Raw genomic sequence first — 7186 nt, 5'->3', positions numbered from 1 at the left:
CAGAACCTAACCCAAATGGCAGTGGAAGTCACTGTTCATGTTACTATAGATATGGTAATTTCTGCAGAATGGCAATCCGGCCAGCTGTGGTTTTTGGACCATATCTGGAGCTACAAAACTCCAAATGGAGTGATTCAAAAAAAGAAATTCAACTAGACAAAAAAAGGAACAACTTTCATGTTTATCATTTCCTCAAATTCCCACTGCAACAGGGCCCAATGGAACAGTAAAGTTGGGTCTCCAAAACTGAAATTTCTGCCCTCTTAGATTTAAGTTGAGAAATGGAAATGACAATCAATTCCAACAAGTTTTAAATACAAAATGTGGTATGTTTGGGGTGTTAAAACTAATACACATATTTTCTATCCAAAAGTCAACATTTTTGTTGACCAATGAGGTGAATAGTGACCCCAAAACTTGAAATGCACAAATTGAAGAATTTAAAAGTTTCAAATGCCCTAGTATATCTAACATGATTGGTTTGGATAGTTTGGCATGCCAATAGGGTTCAGTTAGCAGTACTGCACATGGCAAAATGCCATTCTGTGATTTCATGGCTTTTAGCCATTCTGACCTTGCATTGAGACTTGGCCTTGTGCCTGAGATTATTTACTGACTTGGTAATCGTTACATTGCACCGGGTGATGCATATGCGATCGATGGTGTGACGGCGAGGTATTAGATACCCAGTGCGGTTTACATTATCCATCCGATCGTCTAGTGTAGGTTACTTGGGGCAACCAAATGAATAAAAGTGGACAAAGTAAATGATATACAAATACCAAACAAATAAAACATATACATTCACTACACATTTAATTTCTTGCTATTTTCTTTTATTATATTATCGCACCACTAAGCATTATTGCTTAGCGCGTTGCTTTTGCCACGCGTAGGTACTGGAGATACAGATCGTGAGCCCAGTAGACCGCAGACTGGGTGAGTCCATCCTGCGATCTGCCGCTGTCCGTCCCACCTCAACTTCTGCAGTGCATTGGTAGGACATTAGGTGTCATTTTGACATTTTGTAACTTAACTTTGTTTTTCTCATATGTAATTAAACTTGTGTAATGTATATTGATGTTTATGTAAATTATGAAAATTGTACTTGTGAATGGAAATGTAAATGTTTACTTGTGATTTATATGTGATCATCACATGTGATGGATGATTGAGAACTAAAATTGAAATGTTGTTGAGATCTTAATATTGAGATTTTGTTGATAAATTGAAGTTGGGATTGTTTGGAAATTATTTGGAAGTGTTTTTAACAGGTTCCGAAGAACTGTTTTCTCCATTTTTAGCCGGTACTCCGCCGGATTTTCTTTAAAATTTTCGGAAGCTCAAATAAATAATATTTTTGATAAATGGCTTAAATAAAGTATGTTTCATAAATTATATTCAAAAGCATGATATAAATTAATTAAGGTATATTAGAGTGTGCCGGTATACCGTGTGGCATTACTTACTCGGGTATACTGTACACGGGTAAGGGGTGTCACATTTAGTGGTATCAGAGCACGGTTTAGGCGTTTCTGGGCCTAGATTGAGTCCATACCATGCATTGCATTTGTAAGAGTCGAGGTGACACTAACGCAGATCTGTTTATCTTTCTTATTTTAAATAGGATATGGACCCTTCATCTCAGAGAGCCATTGAGGAGGAAGTGGAGAGTCATGCTCCACCTGCAGCAGCTGAGACTGGGGGCATGAGAGAATCTGCGCCGCCAGCTCAAGCAGAGCCTGCTCAGCCTCCACAGGCCATGTTCCAGCAAATGGCCGACTTCTTTAGACAAATGGCCGGGGTAATGCCAGCACCACCACCACCACCAGTTCCACAGCAGAAATCACACCTGGAAAGGCTAAGGAATTTTGGAGCAGTGGACTTTTATGGTAAGAGAGAAGATGACTCTGTTGCAGCCGAAAATTGGTTGAACAGAACGGGCAGAGTTCTAAAACAACTCCCCTGCACTCCAGAGCAAAACCTGGAAGCTGCCATTTCCTTGCTGCAAGATGATGCTTATGAGTGGTAGGACACTGTGTCCAGTGAAGTGCAGCCAGAAGCTGTAACTTGGGACTTCTTTCTCTCCGAATTCAAGAAGAAATATGTGGGTACTGTATACCTGAAAGAGAGAAGAAGAGAGTTTATTAACCTGAGGCAGAGACAGCTGTCAGTGGCCGAATATGAGAAAGAATTTGTTCGATTGAGCCGCTATGGAAGGAAGATAGTCCCTAATGAAGCTGAAAGGTGCAAGAGATTTGAAGAGGGACTAAATGACAACATAAAGATCCAGCTCACTGCCTTGGGAATCACAGATTTTACCAAGTTAGTGGAAGCTACAATAACGGTTGAAAAAGTAAGAATCAGTGAGCAGACCAGAAGGGATAGACAGCAGAAGAGGGGCCCGGGTTAGTCTAGCTCATCTCCTGCACCTGGGAAGAAGTTCAGAGGTCCATCCGCATGCAGTTCAGTCGCCCACAAGGTCAGGGTCAGTCTCAGGGGCCCAAGCCACAGTTCACCCCTAGGAGAGGTCAGTCCACACCATCAGTGAGCAGCTCTCCAAGGATGGGGTTCAGGGGACCAGCCCCAACATCTTCTACATGTCCACACTGTCTGAAATGGCACAAGGGAGAATGTTGGAGAGTAACTGGTGCCTGCTTAAGATGTGGGTCAACAGAGCATCAGTTGAGAAACTGTCCACGCAGAACTACTACAGCTGCTCCACCACAAGCAGACAGACCTACTCCTGCACCACAAAGGGGTAGGAAACCTGGTAAATCAGAGGCAGTGGGACCATCACAGAGGCCTGCATCTGAGCCAGTAGAGAGACTAGATAACAGACCACCTGCCAGAAATTATGCCCTGAGAGCTCAGGAGGAGCAAGATGCCCCGGATGTCATCAGGGGTACGTTCTCCCTCTACACTACACCTGTGCATGCATTGGTGGATCCAGGATCCACTCATTCATACATCTGCATCAACCTACCCGTAGAAAGGGGGATACTAGTAGGGGAGAGTGACCAAGACATTCTGATCACTAATCCGTTGGGCCACAGTGTGGTAGTGAACAAAGTCTACAAGGGTTGCCCGTTAAGGATTCAGGGGTATGAATTCTTGGCAGACCTGATTGAGTTGCCGTTCCATGAGTTTGACATGATATTGGGAATGGACTAGTTGTCACGTCATCAGGCAATAGTTGATTGCAAATTGAAGAGAATTTCTTTGAAAACTCCTGAGGGTAATGAGATCACAGTTGTGGGGGAAAGGACAGATTTCTTGTCCAATGTCATCTCAGCCACAGTTGCAAGAAGAATGATGAGAAAAGGCTGTGAAGCCTACCTAGCACATGTGGTGGATACTAGGCAGGCTAAGCCAAACCTGAGTGATATACCCACAGTAAGAGACTTCCCAGAGGTATTTCCTGAAGAGTTGCCTGGTTTGCCACCAGAAAGGGAAGTTGAATTTGCTATTGAGATCTTTGCCGATGCAAAGACCCATTTCCATTGCTCCTTATAGGATGGCACCCACGGAATTAAGAGAGTTGAAAACTCAGTTGCAAGAGTTGCTGGATAAGGGGTTCATACGCCCCAGTGTGTCACCATGGGGAGCTCCAGTGCTGTTTGTGAAAAAGAAGGATGGGACTTTGAGGCTATGCATCGATTACCGGCAGTTGAATAAAGTGACTGTGAAGAACAAATATCCGTTGCCTAGAATTGATGATATGTTTGATCAGTTGAAGGGAGTAGGAGTATTTTCTAAGATTGATCTCAGATCAGGGTATCATCAGTTGAGGGTAAAGGATGCAGATGTGCCAAAGACTGCATTCAGGACTCAGTATGGGCATTATGAGTTTCTAGTGATGCCCTTTGGCCTAACAAATGCACCAGTGGCATTCATGGACCTTATGAACCGTATCTTCCATCCATACCTAGATCGGATCGTAGTGGTCTTTATTGATGATATTTTGGTGTATTCCAAGACCAGGGAAGAACATGATGAGCATTTGAGGATTGTTCTGCAAACCCTGAGAGAAAAGAAGCTGTATGCTAAGTTGTCCAAGTGTGACTTTTGGATGAATGAGATTGCATTCCTTGGACACATAGTGTCAGCTGATGGGATTAGGGTGGATCCCAAGAAAATAGAAGCAGTGATGGAATGGAAGCCTCCCAGAAATACAACTGAGGTCAGAAGCTTCTTGGGGCTAGCTGGGTATTACAGAAGATTTGTGAAGGGATTTTCCCTAATAGCTGCTCCAATGACCAAGTTGTTACACAAGAATGTCAGATTTAACTGGAATGACAAGTGTCAGACCAGTTTTGAGAAGTTGAAGGCTATGTTAACAGAGGCACCAGTGTTAACACACGATGATCGTGAAAGGACTTTGTGGTCTATAGTGATGCTTCTCATAATGGGTTAGGGTGTGTACTGATGCAAGAGGGGAAGGTGGTCGCTTATGCTTCTAGATAGCTAAGGCCACATGAACAGAACTACCCTACCCATGATCTAGAACTTGCAGTAATTATCTTCGCACTGAAGATATGGAGGCATTACTTGTATGGTGAAAAGTGCTACATTTACACAGACCACAAGAGCTTGAAATACTTGCCAACCCAGAAGGAGCTCAACCTTAGACAGAGGCGATGGATTGAGTTCTTGAAGGACTATGATTGTGTAATTGACTACCATCCTGGGAAGGCAAATGTAGTTGCTGATGCCTTGAGCAGAAAATCCATGACAGCTTTGAGATCATTGAATGCCCGTCTAACTTTGGTTCTAGATGGAGCTATTTTGGCTGAGTTGCAAGTGAGGCCAAACCTTTCTGCAGATTTTAGATGGGCGAAGGTAGATGAGAAGCTAATGGCTATTATGAGCAAAATCTCGAGAGGAAGAGCAAGCGACTATGAGGTGAAGGAAGATGGGTGTCTGTATTACAAAGGAAGACTGTGTACCGGATAATGGGGAATTGAAGGCGAGATTCTAAAAGAGGCACACACACGGTGTATATGCTATGCACCTGTGAAGTACAAAGATGTATCATGATCCAAGCTTGATATTGGTGGCACAGTATGAAAAAGGACATAGTGACTATATGACTAAATGCTTGACATGTCGCAAGTCAAGGCGAACATCAAGTTCCATCAGTTTGCTCTGACTATACGCATACCGAATGGAAATGGGATCGGTCACCATGGATTTTGTGAGTGGTCCGCCTCTCACCGGAAGAAATATGATGCAAGATGGGTGATAGTTGATAGATTAACAAAGTCGGCACACTTTACGCGATTAGGGTGACTACTCACTAGAGAGGTTAGCGTAATTGTATATCGCTGAGATAGTTAGACTGCATGGAATTCCACTTTCCATCATATCTGATCGAGACCCAAGGTTTACATCGAGATTTTGGAAAAAGTTGCATGAATCCTTGGGTACACAACTCCATTTCAGCACAGCTTTCCATCCTCAGACGGATGGGCAATCAGAAAGAGTAATCCAGGCAAAAAATTGAAACCCATGAAATTGATACAAATGTTGAACTAAAATGATAACAATAACATGAAATATATGTCAGGTCCTTGAGGATATGCTGAGGAGTTGTGTCATTGAGTTTGAGGGAAGTCGATAGATACCTCCATCGCGTAATTTGCATACAACAATAGCTACCAAGCTAGCATTCAAATGGCCCCATATGAAGCAATCGTATGGGAGAAAATGTAGAACTCAGGTGTCTTTGGGTGAATTGGCGAAGACAAGCGGTAGGGCCGGACACAGTGAAACAGACTGAGGAGAAAGTGAAACTAATCAAAGCCAACTTGAAGGTTGCCTCGGACAGACAGAAATCTTATGCCGACCTGAAGAGAAAAGAAATAGAATATGTGGTTGGCGACAAAGTGTTCCTCAAGGTGTCAACGTGGAAGAAAGTGTTAAGGTTTGGAAGAAAAGGTAAGTTAAGCCCTAGGTTCATTGGCCCATATGAAGTCATTGAACGTGTGGGTCCAGTGGCCTATAGGCTAGCTTTACCACCAGAGCTGGACAAGATCCACAATGTGTTCCACGTGTCCATGCTCAGAAGATACCGCTCAGATTCTTCACATGTCATCTCCAGGGAAGAAGTTGAAATACAGCCGGATTTGACATATGAAGAAGAACCTCTACGGATCCTAGCTCAGGAAGTAAAAGAATTGAGGAACAAACAGATTCCACTGGTGAAAGTGCTTTGGAGGCACCACAACACCGAAGAGGCAACTTGGGAAAGTGAAGAGACGATGAGGCAACAGTTCCCTCAACTGTTTGCATCAGGTAAATTTCGAGGACGAAATTTAAATTAGAGGGGAAGAGTTGTAACACCCTCCCGGTAGCAACTCCGTACATTCTACTGTTCCGGTGACCGTTGTCGGTCTGGACAGCTAGAACATCCGGAAAAATATTTAAACTAAAGTCAAGAACCATAATTAACTCAAATATTAATAAGAAAAATTTAGTAAAAATTTTAGAAATAAAATACAACCAAGTCAAATGAGCCGGTGCCCAAGCGATGGGTAATCAGAGGGAAGTTGCGGTTCTCGCAACGAGGAGCCCTAGACTCGGGGGAAAAATTATAAAATAATTTTTGGGACTCCAAAGAAGGGTTATTGAGGTTCCCATGGCATTAGAATGCCAAGAAAATACCTAGAAAAATATTTCAATCGGTACAAACAATTTTGACCCGTTAAGCCAAACGGAGGGCATTTTGGTCATTTCGCCTTCAGAGGTGATTTTTGGCCGACTTGTCCAGTTGAGTAAATAATTAATATGACATAAAATATGAATAAACATTTCTAGAAATTAAATTGAAATTGAGTAGTGATGAAAAGAAAAGAAAAATCAAAGAAAAGCTCATTTATGACATCTTGATGATGTCATTTATAAATTATGACCAATCACAATTAAGTAACCCTTTGACTAATTAATAAAAGAGATAAATGAAGACTAAATTCATCAAAAAAAATCAGCAGTCATCCCTCTCTCCTCAAGTGCAGCCGAAACCCATCTTCCTCCCTCCATTGATGTTCAATCAAGCAAGCTTCCTTTCTCCTTTGTTTCCACCACTAAACCCTAAACCCCTTCATTAAAACTTAACCACACCTCTTGGGGAAGTGTTTGGTAGCCTAGAAAGTGAAGGAAAGTGAAGATTTAACTTGGGAAAAAT

The sequence above is a fragment of the Hevea brasiliensis genome, chromosome 7, assembly GCF_030052815.1.
Source record: "Hevea brasiliensis isolate MT/VB/25A 57/8 chromosome 7, ASM3005281v1, whole genome shotgun sequence".
NCBI classification, from domain to species: Eukaryota; Viridiplantae; Streptophyta; class Magnoliopsida; order Malpighiales; family Euphorbiaceae; genus Hevea; species Hevea brasiliensis.
This window is presented reverse-complemented; position numbering follows the sequence as displayed.